Source organism: Sturnus vulgaris, chromosome 5 (assembly GCF_052056855.1).
Source record: "Sturnus vulgaris isolate bStuVul1 chromosome 5, bStuVul1.hap1, whole genome shotgun sequence".
In the NCBI taxonomy this organism is placed as follows: domain Eukaryota; kingdom Metazoa; phylum Chordata; class Aves; order Passeriformes; family Sturnidae; genus Sturnus; species Sturnus vulgaris.
Genome location: NC_142247.1, coordinates 6,479,123 through 6,501,465, shown reverse-complemented (window position 1 = coordinate 6,501,465; position 22,343 = coordinate 6,479,123). Strand labels below are relative to the sequence as shown.

Here is a 22,343-nt window from a genome sequence, read left to right as displayed (position 1 = left end):
AGACCAGACAGGGCACCCTGGGGAGGCAAAAGGGGACACACTGCCTGTTTTGGAGGCCACAAGCATCTGGCTAAGGTGCAGGATAACAGAATTTACAGAATGGCCTGTGTTGGAAGGGACCTTAAAGATCATCAAATTCCATCCCCTGCCATGGGCACAGACATCTTCCACTAGACCTGGTTGTTCAAAGCCCCATCCAACCTGGCCTTGAACACTTCCAGGGATGGGGATGAGGCTGGGCAGCACAAGACATTTTTTGTCCCAGAATTGCCACATTTGCTTTCCCAGACTGCTTATTTCAACAAGGCTGTAGGAAGATGCCACTTTTCACATGCAGCTTTCTGGCTGTCTGTAATTGTCTCCTGGCTGAAAATTGCCATTCCCAGCAAGCTGCTGCTCTGTGGGAGCATATCCTAATTCTTTTCAGGCAAAAATCAGGCAGACTGGTTTGAATAGTTGCAATAGTCAGTCTGAGCTCATCTGAAGGGAAAGGAGGAGGCCAACATCCAGCAGAGGGGCTTGGGGTGGTAACAGATTTTACCAGCAGAGCCAGATTCAGAAGATGACATAAGTTCACAGCCAAAAGAAAAAAAAATCACTTCTAGATCCAAAATGCATCATACCCTTATAAAAAGCAGTATTCAAGCCTTTTTTTTTCTTTTTTTTCTTTTTTTTCTTTTTTTTTCTTTTTTTTTTTTTTTTTTTTGAGTAGCACTCAGGCTACTTTAATGTACATTTTGCTGAATTTTTTCCTCCTGTAAATTGCACTAATCTTCAGATCCTTGCAGCAGCTCGAGTCCTGCATATCAGTACGAGAACGTTAAAGCCTGTGAGCTGGAGTCAGAGTACAAATCCTGGACTTTGTGTGGTGGAGTTTGGCTTGCTTGACAGTGCCAAGGAAGCACAGCAGTGAGGGCATGCTGAGTAGGATCCCACAGGAAACACAAACCCAGGGGAGTTGCTGAGGAAGATGTTGCCTTTTCCATATAGGCTAGGAACCCAAACAGGGTGGCTGTCACACTCAGGGGACAGTTCTCCACAGCAATATTGCAAGAGTGGCTTTGGGCCTTCTGGAGATGTGGCTCTCAATGACTTCATTATTTTCTCTTCTTTTTTTTTTTTTTTTTTTTTCCATTCCTTCTGTCTGTCTTGTTAATTATTAATTCAGTGCGTTGAGAGCCACATTCTTCTGAGCAGCTCCTCCCATGTTTCCAACCTGGGCAACTTGTCTTGCCTTATTAGTCTGTGGACTAAAATTGCTCCTTCATAAAGGTCTGTACTCTGGAAAGGAACCCAGGTGTCAGAGTGTACAGAAGGTGTGTCATCCCAGCCTTGTGGTGTGTCCTGAGAGCTGCCTGCCTTACCCATTATGCAGCTTTTTTTACATGACCTCAGCAGTAAAACGGCCTCAGGTTGTCAGGGACTCTGTGGTCTTCTCAGCACATGCAATTAATCAGGAGGGGAAAATAAATCCAGCATCAGAATGAGCATTTTACTGGAATGGGATCGCAATTTCTTGTGCATAATTTAACACTTTGGGGAGGGAGCGTTCTCTGCTTGCCTGAAATAATTCAGAGGCGTTTTTGAAATAGAACACGTTTGTGTAAATATGTCTTGGGATTAAAGAGCTCGCATTTAGCTCCTGCAGCATTACATCTCTGTCTATAGAATGTGCCATACAGTAATCTCTAAACCCTGTTCTGCAAACTGTGTCTTATATGAAGAGACTCAAAATAGTTCTGGCATAGTTTCATTTTTTCCCTCCTAAATACGAGTCTGTAGCATAAAACCCAGTGCAAGGTAACTCTGTGCTTGTTTTATACATGGGAAAACTGAGGGGAAGTTTGGCTGAAAGTGGCCTCCAGCTAGTGGTTCACATTTTTCAGTACTTACCAAGGAAAGGAGCTGTTTTGGCATGTGGGTTTCCCCAAATTGCAGCCCTCAGAGTTACAGCTTGCTTTTTAAAGCTGTCCCAAAGTTACTTGATTAATCTGCTTTAGACCCCAGTGTATAGTTCAAAGGGCACATCTGTAGTTCATCCTATGTCCTGTATTAGTAACACAGACCAATTTATGGAGCCTCAGTGAGAAATCCCACAGTGACAAAGTGGATAATATTTTTGGTGTGGAATTTGCAAATATGTTGGGGCCCACTGACATGTCCTATTTACAAACACCTTTGCACTGCCCTTCTTTCCTTTTTCCTCTGAGTCTGGGGAGCTTGTTTGGGATCAGATGGTGTTGGTCTTACTCTTGAAAAGCTCACCAGTTGTGTGTTCCAGGCCCAAAGGATCTCTGGGCATGTGCCAGCACAGCAGGATCAGAATCTCAGGCCATAGTGATGGCATTTAGAGATCCCTTTTTGCTGTGACAATGCTGTGACGTTTGCTCAGCTAAGAATAGGCACTTGTAATAAGTTTCCCATATGGTGCTTTCAGTACCAGTAAACAAAAGCTCTCTCAAGTTAGTGAGGAGCAGTGTTTTGGGTTAATGCGTTTTTAAAGCCAGGGCTCATTTATTTTACAATTAACCAAAACCTGTTGGGTAGGTTGGGGTGTAGGTTGCCACACTTCAGACTCCAATCATTTGCACTCCTGAGCCAGTGGCCTCAGCATTTTACCTTCATGCATGTTATCTGTAGGAGGGCAGAAGATTTGAGTTTCTCCAGGATGAGGAACCTCCTTGCTTAGTACAAAAATGCATTTTCAGATATGTGGGTCAGGCCTATTTTGTGCAGTGTCAGGTCCCCCTGCAGGAAACTTGTGTTGGGGACTTGAAGCCATGCAAAGGGCAGAAAGGAAGAGCTAGGGAGTTCATTCTCCTAATGAGACTGAGGCTTCCAGATGGTTTAGGGGCCCCAACAGCATTCAAGTGGAACTGAAGAGTCACCTAGAAGTCCCTTGTTCAGCTGGTACTGAACTCCAGAGTTGTCCATGCTCATGTCACACTGCCCTGTTCTGCTGTGCCTCTTTTGGAGTTTCATTTTCAATGAGTTCCATTTTTTTCACTCCAGGTTTCCTAATGTTCCTCTTGCAGACAGGTAATCAGCCCAGCTGTTGGGCTTGGCATTCTTTATCCCATTCCTTATTCCATTCCTTATCCCATTCTTTATCCCATGCCCTTGGAGATGAGGCATGTGAGGCATCCACTCAAGCTTGGTGCGTTTTCATTTGATGCATTGAAGCTGAATCCCTGCTGCTCCATGGCAAGCTGCAGCTCTGAACCTGACCCTGACAGCTTCCTTAGGGATTATGCAGTCAGGTCCCTGCTGCATCAGATAAGGCTCACCTCATTTTCCTATCCATCAGCAAAGCAAGAACTTTCAGTCTGCTCTGTTCAGAGTATGGGATTTTCAGGATTGCAGCAAGGCATGCTCCTGTCTGGGACAGGATGAGGAATCCAGTTCTCCCCTGCTTGTCTCCACTGATGTCCAAATCCACGAGGAGCTGCTTTGTTTTGTTCTTTTCCCCATTTCGTGCCTCTGTTGGAGGAACATCCAGAGCTGGCTTGATTTCTGCCCCACCCTTGGTACAGCCCTGAATACATTAGTGGCTCCTGCAGGGCCCCAGAAGGGAACTACAGGATTGATTTTGGCTGCAAGTGATCAAAACAGGGATTTTTAAACAGGTGTCAGAATTGCTACCAGTAACAGGATTTGGAGGGGGGTGATTGCATCATTGCAGAGCAGGTCAGAATTTTGCCAGAAATTAATTTGGCCAAGGGTTCTTACTAAAACTCACAGCCAACAGCAAAACCCCACCAGTGCAAACCCGAGCTTAGCCTGGTGAGCTGTTGTCAGCAGTCAAGGGAAAGGCAGCTCTGCAGAGAAGACAAAAGCTGCATTAAACCACCTGCATGCCCTGGCACACCAAGGACGGGGAGCAGGTTTTACATGGTTGGGAAGTGTTTTGTCCAAAACACTGTCTGATTTTTGTGATTGATTGAACACCTCGAGCGCTCTTCCCTTTGCCTGGCTGGGTTGTGCTCATGCATTTGGTGCATGGATTCCTGCACAAGCTAATCTGAAATTAATTTTCAGCAAAGACTTATGTGTATGATGGAGGTAGTGCACTGCCTGAATGTTTTTTGCCCAGGCACCTCCAGTGTGTGCAGAAACCTACCAGAAAAGCTGTGAAGAGCGACAAAAAGATTAACTGAACAAGCTGAATGTGTTATAATATATGTATTTTGCCCTCTGCCCTCACTATGACAACACCTTGTAGCTGGCATTTGCATGAAGAATACACAGGTATGGGACACAGAAACAAAACTCAGCACTTCCCAACTGCTTCAGTGAAGTGTTCACACATCCAAAAAGTGAAGGCTAACAATATGACAGGGACAGCTGCTGTTCTGTAATGTGTTATCCCTCATCAAACTGTGAAATAATGTGAAAATGACAGTTCCTATCATTATCTCATAACTCGTGGGCTTTATTGATGGGCTGTTGCAGCTTTATTGTGTTGTTTTGGGCAAGTGATTTGAGCCTGTGGTGCCTCGGTTTCCCCTGCTGCACAATGTGGGGAACACCCACTGCACAGGAGTGACAGGACAAGGGGGAATGCCTTCACACTGACAGAGACGAGGTTTAGACTGGATATGGGGGAGAAATTCTTTATTGTGAGAGTGCTGAGACCCTGGCATGGCCCCAGAGAAGCTGTGGCTGCCTCATCCCTGGCAGTGTTCCAGGCCAGGCTGGATGGGGCTCAGAGCAACCTGGAATAGTGGAAGATGTCCCTGCCCATGGCAGTTGGAATGAGATGATCTTCAAGGTCCTTTTCCAACCCAGGCCATTCCATGATGTGCCCCTGGGAAGCTCAGCTTGCAGCAGCACCTCAGGAGTCTGTTGGAAGAGCCCAGCTGTGAGGATGCAAAATGTTATTCTGCAGGTTTTATCTCAAGGGATTGCAACAAAAAATCAGCCTCATTGAGTCTGGATGCCATCCCAAGGTGCTGGGCAGTGCCCATTCTCCCTGTGAAGGGTGCAGTAAGAGCAGTGAGGTGCTGCTGGAAACAGAAATCCCCCTTTCTGTCCATTAACAGCTCCTGCATCAGCGCAGAATCAGACATGGGTACTTCTGCTTGGTTCGCTTTGTATCACAGGAAAAGCCGAGCTGACTTTTCCTTCCTTCCTCTCTTCCTTCCTTCCTCCCTCCCTCCCTTCCATCCTTCCAACGAATTGGTGGGGGCAGGGCCCCGTTTCTGAGCTCACCAGAAAAAAAAATTCAACATGTGTAAAAATTTAAATGTTTCAGGTCATTTAGAAATGACGCTTTTATTTCATGATGTACCAAAATAAAGTAATTGCTAGACTTAGCTATACTTAGGACTCTGGCAGAAAAACCCAGCTCTTTTTTTTGTTTTGTTTTGTTTTTTGTTTGTTTGTTGTTTTGTTTAATGAGATGTATTTCCTTGGTCTCATTTGAAAGTTTAGGGTTTGAGGTTTTTTTCATATCCACACAGAAGACAAATGAAAAAAAATCAAAAAGGTGTGCTAATCATTATGAGGCATTACAAAAAACGTACTTACACCAATGGTAAGGGAAAACAGAGCCTGAAAATAAGAGTTAATTCAAACCAGAAACTGAGATCCAAACACTGAATGTTTTTGAGGACTTCTGAAATCCAAACATTGGTACTGCAGACTTTTAAAAAATAAGGCAGAACTATGTGAAATGTCAAAAGTTGAGATTGTTTTTTCACATTTGGCTCTCTGTTCTTCAACCTTTTGTCCTTTTCAGTCTAACTCTTTTTTAGTGGCTACAGTGGCCACTTGGGCAGTGTTTTCTTTCCAAAGAGATGCTGCAGAAGTGGGGGGGGGGGGGGGGGGGGGGAAGACAAAAAAAAAAAAGACTGTTCTGTCAGTAGGAAATTTCTCCAGGATTTCTCACATGGTGACAGTGCTATTCCAGTCAGCAGTCTTCATCATCTGCTGCATCACAGGGAGTTTGCACAGTTATTATTTCAGAGTATTCCCTATAATACTGAGAACACCCCACTATTTTAAGTTATGGAAAACCTGCTGTATTTCTGAGGTTTTGGAGCATTGCAGGGATGATTTCTCATTTATTAAATGCTCTTTTGCTTATATTATCCTGTGATTTTAAAGATAGCCCAATGTCGTGGTTCAACCCCAACTGGCAACTCCTTTTATTTATGTCAGACCTTATCTACAGCTTTTCACAGGCTTCAGTTTTAAATGGAGACGAAGCAAAAGGAGGTTATGGCTTATCTTTCTTATGCTGTTGTTTTTTCAGAATTATAATTTAGGCATGATAATGGAGGGAACTTCACAGTAAAGTTCTCTCATGGGGACTTCAAAGTCTTTCCAGCACCCTGTGGCATCCTCTTGTGTGGTTTATTTGGGGGTGAAGGTTGGGAAAATGCCTTTGGAGATTTTGTTATAGTTTGGATGGCTAAAAAGAGAATGGATGTTTGACTGCAGGGTGGAAATGAGAAACAAAGAGCAGTTCACCCCTCCCCAGCACTGTGACCCCTTGGAGGCTGTGCAGCTGCTCCAAGGGGACATCACAGGGCAGAACTGGCTTTCCCTGGGGTTTGTGCTGGAAGGGAAGGTAAAGCAGCCTGTGGAACTTCTGTCTTGCTCCCAACACGGGCAGATGCCAAGCCTGGGGAGGGCAGAGGTTACCCTGAGAGGGTTTCCCTGCTCATTTGGATGCAATCCTCCAGCTGCTTTAATTTAGGCTGAACACAGGGCTGGTCCTGCAAAGAGCCAAACATGAGAGGCCACCGTGGTGGTCTAGAACAAGGGAGGTGCCTTGATGTAGGGTCTGATACAAGCCTGGAACAAATCATGTGAAATCCTTTCAGCTCTTTGAGCTTAATGTGAGGGTATTGAGGGGTGAAACTGATGGCATTAAAACCCTTTCTGCTTCCTTAGTTGCAGAGCAGGCTGTTTACAGCAAAGATTATAGACCATGGAAAATCGATTCAGGGGGTGCTGAGCTCAAATCACACTGCAGTGCTCTGCTGAAATCATCCCAGGGCCTTAGGAAGAGTGCTAAGTGCTCATGTTTCCAGTGCTGCACAGGACCTAGGGGGGCTTTACCTATCCAGAGGGAATTGCTCAGATAGAGGCATCACAGAGCTGAATTTCCCCGAATTTGCAGAGCTGATTTGTAGTCACACTCATATTTCTGACAGATACCTCAGATACCTCAAGCTACGAAATAAACACCAGCAGATGGGTTCTCCTTGGGACATGTAGCAGAAAGTGGTTTTCTCCCAGGGACAGCTGTGCTGGAAATAAGTAGTTTGTTTCCATATATCCACATAGAAACTCCTGCTCTCCTGTAACTACACTGGCTTCAGTTTTAATTGCAGTCCAGGACAAACACTTGGCACTTCCACAGTTGGCAGCTGTGAACAGATATGATGAAAGGACTTCTACATTTAAAGTTCTGTTTTATGCCTAATTTACATATACTGGATGAGAAAGTTAAAGAATTCATGCTTCCTAAAACCAATAAGGTAAATTTTCTTTGGAATGAGAGTCTGAACCTGTTCAGTGAGACTTCAGCAGGACATGCCTGAGCCCTCAGAGTTTAGCACCAAAGCTGCTAATGTTTCCCAGAGGGCTTGATGCAGTTGGAGGGAAAGGTTCTAGAGCTCAGGGATGCTCTGTGGTGATTCTCCTGTTCCATAGAGGAGTTGCCAAAACTGTGGAGGTTCTGGTGTCACATTAGTGGTGAACTAGGCAAGCTCTGTGACCTTGAGGCAAGGTCACATCAGCTCTTTGGACATCCACAAGGTTGGATAAGTCTAATTGTTTTTTAGTTATTGCTGCTGTTGTTACTGTTGCTTTACAAAGGTGATCTCAGCTGCAGGTCTAGATTTCAACTTCCCCTGGTTCTGAGTTGTTTTTTTTTTTTTTTTAGTTGAGAGTCAGGTGCATTTTTCAGCCCAGCACCCACCACAATGGTGGAAGAGTAGAGAACAAAATGGGACAAAAAGTTTAAGCACTGGAGGTGAAATACTTGATTCCTTGCCTGTGGGATGTTCCACGATAGGAGAAATCCTGCTGTTTGGCACGAAAGGTGGTAGGAAGGATGGTCAGTAATGAAGGAGAGGGTGATGCTGTAGGGCAGGAGACTGGTGTGGTCTCCAGACAACCTCCAAGTGTTTAGCAGGACTCTGGAAACAGCAGTAGATGCAGGAGGGGACTGGATGAAGACCAGCAAGGAGGGGGAGGTCTGTGAGAAAATTAGATGAATGCACCAAGCTTTGGAAAGCAAGGCAAAGGAAAATAGGGAGCAGCCATTCTTGAGGAAGGCCTCATTAGGAGATACCAGGAAGGTGCCTCCTGTTCTGCCAAGGGCACACACAGTTCAGGTGGGGCTGGAATACCAGGTGCATGGTGTGAATCCTGCCCCTGGAGCCTTCCCATTTCCTTGGGAATCTGTCCCTGGTTGGAAGGTGGAGCCTTTGGCTCAGCTTAATGATGGGGAGGGCATGGGCAAGAACTGTCCTGAGTGCAAAGTTTCACTTCAATCACCAGTGGCTTGTAGGTGTAGGAGGTGGCTTGCCTGCTTCTGATTGCAGGATCTGGACCTCTGCTGGCAGAAGTTCTTCTGAATTGTTTCTCCTGGAATCTGTTATTTCTCAATCTTTCAAACATGCCAGAACTTGGCTGACAATAAACTATTCTTGCCAGACAGGAGCATATAAAACCTTCATAGAAACCTCTGATCAAACTGATCACTTGATTAGATTGTCTCCCAGGGAACTGATCTGGGGTAATCATAGGGAGAGGAAGTGGTTCTTGCTTCACCAGAACTGTATTGTTCTGCTGCAGATCTGCTCCCTGGCAGGGCTCTCTGATCCCTTTTGGGAAGTTACCTGGTGTGTAACCAGGTGGGGAGTAGATATTGCCCTCTCAAGTGCGTTTTTGATGAGGTAATGAAGAGGGAATGTGAGTCTGTATTTTTGCTCTTGTCTTCTGAGTAATCATGGTGCTCTTCTGTAACATTTAGAAAATCTTAACCTCTGAAATTTTTTGTCCGTGAAATATCTGAAGTAACACACCCAGCAGAGAGAAACAAGAGGTTAGAGCAGTGACCTGGCTTCTGACTGCAGCTCTAACAGAGATGTTTATGTCCATTTAAAACGTTTACATACAACTTCCTGTCCCTGATATTTCTATACAGTGGGGATAGTTGTATTTCCTTTATTTAAAAATAGTGATTGATAATCCTTGGACAATGTGCTATGTCAGAGTACTGTGCATGCACATTAGCCTGTAAAGCTCCCTTGGGATTGGACATAAACTCTTCCCTGCATTTTAGATGGGCCAAAAGCATAAAATCATAGAACACCTTCTGTTGGAAAGGACCTCAAAGCCCATCCAGTTCCAATCCCTGCCATGGGCAGGGACACCTTCCACTATCCCAGGTTGCTCAGAGCCCCATCCAGCCTGGCCTTGGACACTGCCAGGGATGGGGCAGCCACAGCTGCTCTGGGAAACCTGTGCCAGGGCTTCACCACCCTCACAGGGAAGAATTTCTTCCTAATATCCAATCTAACCCTGTTCTCTGTCAGTGTGAAGCCATTGTCCCTTGTCCTGTCACTCCAGGCCCTTGTCAAGAGTCTCTCTCCATCTTTCCTGTGGCTCCCTTCAGGCACTGGAAGGCCACAGTGAGGTCACCCCAAAGCCTTCTCCTCTCCAGGCTGAACAATCCCAATTCCCTGAGCCTTTCCTCCCAGCAGAGCTGCTCCATCCCTCTGATCCCTTGGTGTCCCTGCTCTGTCGTGGCTCCAGCAGCTCCCTGTCCTTGCTGTGCTGGCCCAGGGCTGGGTGCAGCCCTGCAAGTGGTCATTTAGTACTCCTCCACCAAAGTAGAGTCAGAAATTCCCATTCCTTCACCAAAGTACAGTCAGATCCTTCCAATCCGGGATGCCCTTGGTCTGAAGGGCAGGAAATCAGCCCAGCAGGGGTTAATGCAGCAATGACCTTTCCAGCTGGACTCCAGCTGCCGTCCCAGCTGCAGAGAAGGGAAAGGGGTGGAGAGAAGTGCTGATAGTCCAAAGGTGAGAAAGGCCTCGTGTTGCACAAATTAAAGGTCTCTCATTTTGCCGTGTGAATTTGCCTCCTGAGAAGTCCATTCCACTTCGTTTCCCTCCCCACTCATTAGTGAAGGAAGACTCTTTTCTAAATTTGGGAGACCATCCTCAGTAATGAAAGCAAACAGAGCACACACTGTGCCTGAACATGAATCAACTTTCACATATTGAAGTCTCACCTGTGCCTGACATAGCTTGGGATCAGCTCTGACTTCAATCTAAGCTGAAATGGGTGGTCTTTGTGCCTGTTCTCTTCCATTCACTTAAATGCAAATTTTTTTTTTCCCTGAGGATAACTGAGAGACTTCCTCCATAAATGTGTATTTTTTTAGATGTGTTTCTGTAGCGGCTGCATAGAGAAGCTTAATTGATTTGTGTGAAGTCTAGGAGTCATAAACTCGAAAAAATGTTTCAGAAATGATATCATTATCCATTTTCACTGTCAAACCCTGTTTCCTTAGAGACCAAGAGGGCTGACAGCCTCTCTTGAACGTGACAATCAGTTCTCACATCTCTCCCCAAAGCTCTGAAAGCAGACTTTACCTACTGCAATTATGAGTCAGCTTTTATACCCAGGGTGACTCAAATACACAACCCTGGCACCTGTCCCCTGCCTGCCTGGCTTTGGGGAGCGCTGGTGGTGGCACACAGAGCAAAGGTAAACAGGAGCGTGTCCCTTCCCAGGAGCTGTTTGCCTTGGGTGATAAAGGACAAAAGCTGCTGCTTAAAAGTGCTCAGGACACTGAGCTGGAGGAGTGGGGCACTGTAGGGAGATCCTGTGTCACTTGCCTCCAAGAGGGAGTGGCCTTAGGGATGGATGCCAGGGCCTCTCACACTTCCTTTGGCACCTCATTTTGCCTGCTCTGTGCACGTTCAGGGGGGAAGGAGGGGGGAAAATTAAGTTAGCTAGTTGTATTAACACTACCGAGGTGCCTCATGGATGAAAAGCACAATTCAAGTTGTTATTATTATTATTATTATTATTATTATTATTATTATTATTATTATTATTATATTATATTATTGTCATCATCATCATCATTATCGTTATCGTTATCATTATTGTTATCAAGGGAGAAAAAATTCCTCAAGAAAGGAAGCTGCTCTGCATCTTCCCCAGTCATGCCACTGCAGACGTATGAAGGTGGAGAAAAGCAAGGCTCCACTTCACACTAACAAGGAGGTACCAGTGTTAAATTTAGGTGCATAAGGCTAGTTTTGATTTGTCCTGGCAAATTTACAACATGCAGCTGAGAACAACATCTCCAAACCAAGAACTGGTTGCTCAGCTTTCCCATGTATGTCATTGTCTGAAGTAATAATCACTGTCACGTGAAATCTCAGCCTGGATGCCTCTCAGACAGGTATCTGCCTTCAGTGTGTTTGCCACGTGCATATTCCTGTGAAAAATAAGTGCAAGTGTAGGGAAATGCTGCTCACTGAGTATCTGCACTTGGTCCTGTCAGGTAGAAAAGGTGTTTTACACCTCCTCAGAGACAGCTCTGACACGTCGGGCCTGGCACAGGGATTGGTATTTCCAAAAAAAAAAGACAGAGTTTCAGGAGTTTAGGTTTGGAACCAGGAAGCAAGGCCAAGTTGGGAGAAGTGTGAGATGTAAATCTGAGCAATTCCCACACAAATTCCACACAAAGGTGAAACTACAGAGCTGGTGTGGTTCTGGCAGCTGTAAGTGCTGCCTGAAGGTAGGAGTGTGCACAGGGATCCAGTCTGACCATGTGGGTTAAGAGTGGATCTACAGCTTATCAGCTTAAGGAGGAAGGAGGAGAGGAGGCAGATTTAAGGATTTCATCACATGATAATATTTTTTTTCTGTCTTCTTTGTCACCTCTGCCTTATAAATCTTTACAAGATGTTATGGATTTTAGATTGCTTATATTTTGAGCTTATTTTGCTCTCACTTGCTTTTACCTTACTCGGGCTTATGCTAAAGGCAATTGCAAGGTAAGAGTCTCCCATGGAGATACACACTACCTGCATGAGTGAAGTGTTCAAATGAGGGTACTGGAACACTGTCAGTGCGTCCAGCAGCTCAAAGCCTTTCTGCAGGATAGCCAGAATAACTCCAGTGATCCACATGGGGCTGTTTGCATCTCATCATTCAGGAGCCCTGGTACAAGTGTTTTCTGGTGGCTGGTGTTAATCATGATAGTCAGAACAGTGCCAGCAGCCCAGAGCCATGGAAGGGATTTTCTGATTGCAGTAGAATTGCGTAGGATCCGTGCGTGTTTGCCAGTGAGCATGAATCACAGTCTATTCCTGATAAGTCCAGTGACAGCTGTAGTGCTTCAGTGACAGGAAGGGAAAATTATAGTAGTTTCATTTTTCCTGTGTATTTTGGGTATACACCTTTGCTAGCAGAAAATAGTCTCAAAAATAAGCATTCTGCCAGGGCAAGGAAGGCAAGATGCATTAGAAGAGCTTTACCAGCAGGTTCAAAGGGATGATCTCTCCTCTCTGTTCAGCACTGCTGAGACACATCTGGAGCACTGGTTCCAGTCCTGGGGTCTCCCAGCATTAGGGAGACGTGGAAATACAGAGTGAATCCAGCAAAGGGCCAGTCAGGTCATTAAGGGATTGGTGTATCTGTCCCACAAGGAGAGGCTGAGAGCATTGGGCTGATGAGGCTTGGTGGATTTTATTAATGTGTATAGAGCACTGGCAAGAGGATATAAAGAAGATGGAGCCAGGCTTTTCCCAGGGACATGGCAAGGGCAAATAGAGGAGAATCTACCATAAACAGAAAAAGTCTTTTTTACTGTAAGGGTGATCAAACACTGGAATAAGTTGCCCAAAGAGGTTGTGGAGTCTCTGACCTTGGAGATATTAAAAATCTACCTAGGCATGGTCCTGAGCAGCCTGATCCTGCCTTGAGCAGAGAGCCTGGAGAAACAATTACCTGTAAGACCAGGTAGCCAAACCATGATGTACCATGCTGGAATACGTGTGGGGTCAATAAACCATACTCTGAAAACGGCAGGAAGCTCTTAGAGAGCCACTGATGGTGTGAGGAAAAGCCCCAATGAGCTCAGAGTGCTGCTGGTTGCACATGACCAAACAGAGGCTGCCAGGGCAGGTTCATCCCTGGTCAGTCAGCCACGATTTGGGACAGACAAAAGCACCTTCAGCTCACCTGTCTGGTTGTATGGCAAAAAGGGACTGGTGGCAAAGCAGGCAACATGGGAGGCTTAAGCTATTTTAGGTCAGGTGTGGGAAAAGCAGACACCCACCAGGAAAGTTCAGGTTTTGGGGAGGTGAACGGAGCTGCAGCAACAGGGACAAGGAGCCAGACAGGCTGAGTGGGACAGGTTGCAACAGAGGCAAATTAACATCCAACACCCCTGGAGCTGCTCAGCTGTTGCATCACCTGTCTCTAGGGCACTGTAGGTCTGTAGTGTTAGGAACACTCCTGTGGGGTGGTACCTCACACCTTTCCAAAGGCTGGGACATGGCTCCACACCACCCCAGTTAACTCACAGTGAGAAGGAGCAAGTTTGGCTTTTTCAGGCCTCTAAGTCCAGAATGGGCATTACTTACAGACCTCCTTTTGCCAAAGTTTTGCATTATTCCAGAGACGTTTCACAAGGAAATCTGCAGCTTCAAGAAGTAAAATGATGCCAGTATCATGGGAGTTTATGTTAAATTCCGTATCTTTGTTGAGAAATTAGTTAATAACAGGAGAACAATAAGAAACACTGCCTTTCATTTTTGCCTAAACAAGGGACAGAAAGGAAAGCAATCTAAGGTTATCTACTCTCTTCAAGGACACATCAAGACAGAAAAAGCCCCTTGCTCTTTATCCTTTTCCAGCTGAGAAACTTCCTGATAAATACATCCAGACATTCAGTCCTAGAGTAAAAAAATCTCAGTCTGGGAAGATATTCCCGCTTTCCTATTTCTCCTCACATTTATTTATGCCTACCATATTTACCTCCAGTTTATATTTAAGGCAGGCAACGGGACTGAATTCTTCCATTTCCACCCTTTCCCTCCCCTCCCCTCCCAATATTGATCTGTGAGCAATTTCATCTTGATTCTCCGGGCTCAGTCACCTTCTGGGCTTGATCCCTGCTAAGTTGGTAAGCCGTGAAGGTTTAAGCTCCATTTCTCAGCAGTGTGCTGACCTCATTCTGAGGTGTGTCCTCCCTCATTGTACAGATGTGTGAGCTGACGAGTGCACGTCGTGTACAGTCATATCTGGGATGTGAGCTCCTGATAGGAACTGCATCCCAGGGCAGTCAGCCCTGTCTGGGTGACAGAGGGCGTGGGGTGAAGAATGTTCTATTAGAGGGAGACTTCCCCAAACAAACAATTGGTGTTTGTGCCACGTGGGTGGGCTGCTGGCCCTTTCTAAAGGCTTTCCAGAGCACAGAAGTGTTTCCAAAGCAGCTCTGTGGCTTTGCCTGGAAGCAGAAAGGAAGGGACAGAAAGTTCTTCATGTTGGGGGGGGACCTCATTAGCTAATTAACAAGAAGGATGAGGTCCAGGTCGTTTCCTTGACCACACCTTTGCCCTCTGGGCCAAACCTAAGGAGCACAAGGGGACACAAGGCAGCTCATTGAGCTGCACTGTGCGTATGTGGAAAACTGCCTCTGAAGTCATCTTTCCTTATGTTAAAATATTTTCAACTTACTGAGAGAAATATAATTCTTCCCATATACACATCAACAAATAACTTGATCCCACCCACGAATATGCAAACAAATGCATAAGTTACGCCAAGTATTTCTCCCTCTCGCTGCCAAGTAAGAAAGGGAGATTGTTACTGCGACTTCTGTTTCCAAATACTTGGGAGGTGCTCCAATTCTGCAGCGAGGGGGACTATATAATACCTAGACTGGAGCTGAAAGAGCTCCAGCAGCAGCTCAAAGCCTGGCTGAAATAGCTGAGTGGTGAGATTCTCCCCCTAAGTGATGTTAGCAGAGCCCTACCTTTAGGTGAAAGCACACATCCATCTCCACAGCTACCTAACTAATTGCAAACAGGCTGCAAACATCCCTGCTGCTGCCCCACGGCTTTGCTGGGTGTGAGACTGAGCCCAGCACAGCCCAAACCTTGCCCAGGCGCTCCCCTCCTTGCTCTATTCTATTTTGGGCTGTGGTGAGGTGCTGGGACCGAGCTGGTGGACAGCAGCTGGAAGAAAAGGCTGGTTGTTCAGCAGGGGAGGTGACACGCTGTAGGAAGGATGTGTGCTTGGAAGATGTGCAGAAATCATTAGCAGGGTGTGTGCAGCCCAGAGGGGGGGACCCAGCCACGGGAGGAAGGAGGCAGGGAAGGGAGAGCAAGGGAGGATGAGAGTGAAAGGAGCAGGGGTGGAGGGACAGAGACTAAGGTAGTAATTGGGACTCTAAAAGTCACTGCTGGATGTAAAACATCTGAAGAGAAACTCAAAGACCTCCTTTGGGGTGAGAATTGCTTTCAAATGTTGATTTGGTCACCTTAGAAGAACTAGGTCTTCAGGCCCAGATGGGCTGAACTGAATACAGAACCTGTGATGAGAGTAAAATCTGTCAAAGTGATTCTTCTGATCCCTCTAAATTTTGCAGTATTTAAAGCCATAACTTCTCTAAAATGGTTGTTCCATTGCAGGGGGTGCCTTAGGTTTGGTCCAGACAGTGTCGTAAAGAGTTTCCTGGTCTGAGCTGGGAGCAGGTGGATGAATCATCTTTATACCAAACCTGGATTTCTCTTAGTGTCAACAAAACAGCAGCTGCTCTTTTAGGACACTCCTGTGCCATACAGGGACAGCACAAAGAGGTGAACCCTGGCAGCCAGAGCTGCATTTGGCCCAGAACGTTAAAGGGAGCCTAAATCACAGAAGGGAGACTGTGCAGCAAAAAAACACCCGAGAGGGTGTGAGCGAAAGGGCAGAAATGAACCTTCATGTTTGCTCTGTGTGCTCCACCTTCTCTGCCCCCCAGCTTAGCTGTGCCAGTGGCTCAGCTCCTGGTCTCTCTGGAACCACTAACTCAAATCCTGGCAGGATTGACTCAGACCCTCTGTAATTCTGAGGCTGAAGGAAACTGTGAAACGAGAAATTCTGCGGCGAGGTGTTTGCCCCAGAACGCGTGGCCAAAATTGTCCTGATGCTTTTTGTACGTGGCATGCTGGGCTGACTGGTCTCTTCTCATTGGGCCTTCATTCCTTCCAGTGTATTAATTACCTTAATTACTGCCTCAGTATTGCTGAATTAGTCACGTGTTTTGAGGGAGGGAATGTTGTGTATATTTACTATCCCCATCTTTAGCGAGTGCTGTTGCCATTGCTGGAGTTGCAATGATCTGCACAAGCTGAAGATCTGCTCGTTAAACCCAGCCATTAAAATTCACAGTAGTCCCTTGATTTCAGCTTTTTATGGGTTATTAGTTGAGATGGACTATTTACTCTTGGATATGAAAAAAGCCTGTGGGCAGTTTTTAAAAGGATCAGCATGAAATATCTTTTATTATCTGTCAGGCTGGAAGCGTGTTGGATGAGATTTTTGTTTCTTTTCTTTAAGGGAAAATAAAACAAACATGGGTGTCAAAATGTGACCCAACCCATGCTTTTTAAAACTCTCCCTTTAACTTTCTAGACTTAAAAACAACCTTTTATGGTTTTCTTTTTTTAAAATAAAATATTGCTAAAAATATTCTCCTGACCTGAAAGTTTTGACTGCCAATATTCAAGGCTTCAAATATGCTTTTATAGCCAAGTTACAAATCTATGAAAAATAGATTTATCACCTAAATAGAAATTAACTTGAACTAAGCCAAGATCCCCATGATTCCTTTATGTTTCAGGATGAAATGGCTGTTGTTCTTCCCAACTCTTGTAAAGGCCTGATTTACAGACAAATGATTTTTAAAAATATGTCATAACTTAGGTTCTTAAAAGATAAAGCTCTCAATATAAAACCAACTCAAAGGACCTTATCATTCAGTTCTTTCTCTAAAGGTTTTCCATGCTGTAAATGAAATTATGAGAAGTAATTTAAGATGTTGCCAAATACAGTGATGAGTAAGTGGTCTCCTGAGCAGTCACAGCAGCAGCAGCATTTAACTTGTTGCTCAGGAGTCCCTATAGTTCCTGCAAATACAGTTCCAGCCCTGTGGGACAGAGACTTTACTCTTTAGGTCTGTGCATGGGAACATCTGCATCTTTTGACATTCTCTTTGGAGGGGATGTCCTGGGGGTCTCACAGCCTGAATCCCCCTGGACTGCAGTGGTTTTCCAGCACATAAAGCTCTCCTCAGAGTGTTCCAGCCTAACTCACCTTCAATTCTCAATTCAGAAGTTGTTCACAAGCAGATTTGTGGCTCACCCAGCTCTGGGGGAGGCCCTGAACCCCTCAAGGCTCCCCAGGGCTGCAGCAGCCAGGGGTGTCAGCTCTGCTGCCAAAACCCTCCGAGTTCAAAGAGGCTCCACCAGCAGCAAGCACAGAGCTTGGAGCTGAGCTCCTGCCTTTCTCACAGCACAGTGAGGATGAGGAAGATGAAGGAAATTGATAGGGTCACCCCTATTAGACACCAAGTGTAACTGGGAATGCCTGGGGAGGAGTACATCCATGGTGAATCCAGAGCCCCAGACACCCCAGCTCCCACCCAGCTCATCTCAGAGCCCCTCTGCCCCTCCCAACCACCAGCACTTCTGTTTTGGTTGCCTCCCACAAGGTTTGTCCCTGCTCTACCCCTCCAGAGCCTTTCAGCCCTCCAGCTCCCCACTTCCCTTTCCCTTCTGCTGGGATTATCTTTCCTCCAAAGCACACTCCACTCCTTCCTAAGCCCAAACCCCTTCCTCTGACCATGCCCCAGCAGCTCCAGGCTCTCACTAACCATGCTCTGCCTCTGTCCTAGCTCCTCCAGCTCTGCCTGATGAAATACTGCTGCCTCACCTTGGCTGTCCTTGCCTGCTACCTGCTCTTGTCACCTCACTGCTTCCAGACTTAGCCTGAAGTGCCAAAAAACCTGTAAGTATTGGTCTTTCTTTTCTTCCTCTATCTCAATGGCTGAAGTTTAAAGCCATTTATATTTAAAGTATTTCTATAGCAACATCTCATCAGCATGATCTTTTCTTAAAAAGAGCTATGTTTTATCTGTGGTATTCCAGTAAAATCTATAAAATATCACTCACTGAAGGCATTTCAGAATGCTTGTGAAGAAGGGAAATCAGGGAAGTTCTCATTTTATATAGCTGGGTAGAGTTACTTGCAGTTGGTAGCATAGAAGAGATAATCGAAACAATTTTTTATGTAAAACTACCCAAGGTTTCAGTAGGTAATTCCAGAGGGTAATTAGGGTGGGAATAACCATTCCTACACTGGAACAATACAAGCTCTTACAAGTTATTTCAAGCTACTTTCCCATGTAGATATGTCCATGTGGCTTTAGCATAGGCTCGTTTGGACCTGGATCAAATCACACCACAAAAAAAAAAAAAAAGGCAGAATAGACGTGTCCACGTGGGCAGTTCAACCACAATAACTCCACTGACACCCTGGCAAGTGTCACAAGAGCTTCCCCAAAGAGCAATTCGGAATTCCTGCGAACTGCAGCCGGGCAGGGACACTTGGAGGGGTCCCCTGATGGAGAGGTGGCTGCTGTCAGCTGGAGCTGAAAGAGCTCCAGGCGACGGAAGAGGAAATGACTCAGGCTAAGAGAGGAAAATCATCCCATGGCCCTGTTTGTTAAAGGAGGTGGAGGAAAACTCTCTGTAACATCATCAGCCCTGTGCAAAATATTTTCAAGGTATCAAATTGCTGGTATGAATGACATATCAGTAGATGAGAGGATTCTGTGTTTAGAATATAGATAGACAACAGCTGATTTTTTTTTTTCCCCAGCCTCCCCTCCCGTTTCCTCTTCTCCCACCCACTCTTTTCCTTCTCTGTAAACTCTGGTGGTTCAGATAAACTGAAACATGGATCTTCCCTTGCCTCCTATTAGATGCAAAAGGAAGTATCTGCAAGCAAGATGTTATAAACCCAAGGCTTAGCCATGTGCATCCTTCCTTTATAGTATTCCTGGGTTCAGACTTCAAGTTACACATTCTTGGTGCCAGTAGGATGTGAAATTTGAAAATGAAAGCATAAACAGTTTAATTGTTATTTATTCATAGCCCGATTTGTAAATGCACGATGGTGGCATAACTGCTTACATTAGCCTGAGCCACCAGAAGAGACGCCTTTAAATGAACAAAAACAGGTTTATACATAATTTATAGAAATTCCTTCACACAAAGACATTGCAGAGCCATCAGTGTGTGCCATGCACTGAGCAATTTTCCCCCCTAACTTCTGTAGCTGTGCCAGAAGTAGGGTGCATTTTGGCAAAAATTTGGTACATTTACATTGTAGAAACTTTATAATAAACACAGCAATTCGGAACCTGCAGCATGAGTTTTTCCTACTGAAACTAAGTAGGAGAGCTGGGTAGGCAGAGTGCATTTATTTGATGATTTTTGGGTAGGATTTTGAGGCTGAGATTACTCCTGCTAGGCTAAGGAAAGCTAGGAACAGGCTGGGAAGTAGGATTTGGGTAAAAGGTACAGCGATCCTTCTGTAGGAGCCAGCCTCCTCCATGAGGGACCAAAGGGCAATTAGGGAGTAAGCATTCACAAATAAAAGCTAAATCCAAGCAAAAAAAACCCCTGTGTCTGGAAGTTCTCATGGACAGGAGCACTTCACACTGGGTTCAGTCAATCCTTTTGAGGGAGAGCACCCACCTTCCTTCAACATCATTTAAATCTTGTCCCCTGCTCGTGAGCCTTTGTGACACTGGTGTCTTTCCTCGAGTTCCTGAGCTACTTGTTTGCCACACAGATGGAATGTTTCATCTATTGGAAATTCTCTGTGCCTTTCACTGGTTTTTATCATGAGTTTAGCAGCGAAGGAGTATGCTTTGAAAAAGTGTGTTTGAAAAAGACAATAGCATCTCTTAAGGGCTGAGGAGGGAGTCTTGATGTGGCTTCACTAAATGCCACACAAAATATTTCAAAAATTTGTGAGAGCTAGTTCTTGAAATACTGCAAGAGAAAGGATGCATTCTTACCCTGCCCCCACATTGCTAAAACTGTGCTTTGCTAGGTTTAACCTTTGTAGCTCATGCCTTCAGTGTAGGATTTGAGTACCTCAGCTTGCACTAAACACCAGAAAATTCAAATAGTGAAATTCCTTCTCCTCCTCATAGAACAGCTTGTTTGGATGAAAATACATAAAATACCTTTTTTCTAAAATGTAATCCTCTATTTCTGCTCAGGATAGATCCTTCCTCACTCCCTGTTTCTCTCATAGTACAACTGTTAGGACACCAACCCATTCGAGGAGAGTGGCAGCAATTAAACACAGCAGGCATTGATTTAATTGCCAGGAGAAATGTGGATTCTTTTTTCAGTACAGTCAGGGATGAAGTGCACCCTCAGCAAATTGCAGATGATCCCAAGCTGAGTGGTTTGTTACCACACCTGAAGGATGAGATGGCATCCAGAGGGACCTGGAGAAGCTCGAGCAGCGGCCCATGGACATTTCATGAGGTTCAACACGACCAAGTGATCCCCGGGATCAATCCAGGCTGGGGATAAACAAATCCAGAGCAGCCCTGGCAGAAGGGCTTGGGGGTGCTGTGGGTGAGAGCTGGCCCTGCCCCAGCCCAGAACCCCCCTGTGCTGGGCTGCACCCAGAGCCCCAGGGCAGCAGGGGAGGGGGGATTCTGCCCCTCTGCCCCGCTCTGCTGAGACCCCCCTGCAGGGCTGCACCCAGCCCTGGGCCAGCACAGCAAGGACAGGGAGCTGCTGGAGCCACGACAGAGCAGGGACACCAAGGGATCAGAGGGATGGAGCAGCTCTGCTGGGAGGAAAGGCTCAGGGAATTGGGATTGTTCAGCCTGGAGAGGAGAAGGCTTTGGGGTGACCTCACTGTGGCCTTCCAGTGCCTGAAGGGAGCCCACAGGAAAGATGGAGAGAGACTCTTGACAAGGGCCTGGAGTGACAGGACAAGGGACAATGGCTTCACACTGACAGAGAACAGGGTTAGATTGGATATTGGGAAGAAATTGTTCCCTGTGAGGGTGGTGAGGCCCTGGCAAGGCTGTCCAGAGCAGCTGTGGCTGCCCCATCCCTGGCAGAGTTCAAGGCCAGGCTGGATGGGTCTTGGGGAGCCCTGGGATAGTGGAAGTTGTCCCTGCACATGGCAGGGCATGGGAAATGGATGATCTCTAATGTCCCTTCCAACACAAACCATTCTCTACAGCCTCATGCATTGCTGCATCTGTGAAGTGCCATTGCAAGACTTGCATCTCAGTTAAATGTGTGCATCTGGAAACACAGGCAGAACATTCCTGTGCACACAGGTGCATATGGGATCTGCAGTTCAGGGAAGTACTCTGAAAAGCCAGCACTGACTTTACTATGCTTTGTGTTAAACTTCTGTTAAATTGATTCATTCTCCCTTTTGCCTTTATAGAGCTGCCAGGCAGGAACTCTGTCTTTTACAGTGTCTTGCACAATAGGCCTTTTGAATAAGATTTTACTGTCTGATACTGTATATTAATGTCTGTGATATAAGTTTATTACTCACCTAGCTAGCCTTTATCTTGTTTCACCTTGAAACAAAGGAACTGCAGAGCAGGCTTAAAGAGAGTCAGTTGAGTTAGATTTCTGTAATGCTCTCTAATTGTACTGTTTGGCCACACACAACCTCCATTTCTGCCTGTGATGTCAGATGATACTAATTATTTCTCTGCCTTCACTAAGTATTTTATTAACACTTAAAGGAATGGTTGAGCACAAACTGCAATGTTCAGGTGCTAATTTTTCAAAAAGTAGTGTTAATTTTAGCCCAAATGAAATTTTCCTTTAAATTAAAAACAAAAAAATAGATCCCACAACACTGACTTGAACATTATGAAAAAAAAAAACCGAAATTTCAGGGTGATTCCTCTCACAAAGCTCAGGGAAACTTTGATTTGAACTTTTTCTACAGAGCATCTCTCTGTTAAAAGGAAAGCTTTGATAAAAATGGAAGAGTGAGGTAAGATGAAACTGGTCCATAAGGAGCACAGGCTGTAGAAATATCTGTGAGACATGTGCAGACTAAAGAAGAAAATCAAAAGGCAAGCAAGTCAGAAATTGCTCTTTCATTTAGGACTGTATGTGCCAAGGAGGAATTTTGATCTCAAAGAGAACTATTGAGGAAAATAGCAAGGTAAGCTCATTCCCTGCTGCCTTCTGTCAGTCTGACAACAGGCTCTCAAAACCAGTTTGAAATGGTAA

At 45.5% G+C, this 22,343-nt stretch overlaps 1 long non-coding RNA gene across 1 annotated transcript in view; it reads left to right on the top strand.

Moving 5' to 3' along the window:
• The window catches only part of LOC148223529 (uncharacterized), a 47,652-nt gene that overhangs the window by 18,062 nt on the left and 7,247 nt on the right, over window positions 1–22,343 (top strand). The window contains exon 4 of the long non-coding RNA XR_015803663.1: window positions 17,933–18,045. This is a non-coding gene — a long non-coding RNA (uncharacterized LOC148223529). The remainder of the gene's footprint in view (window positions 1–17,932; window positions 18,046–22,343) is intronic.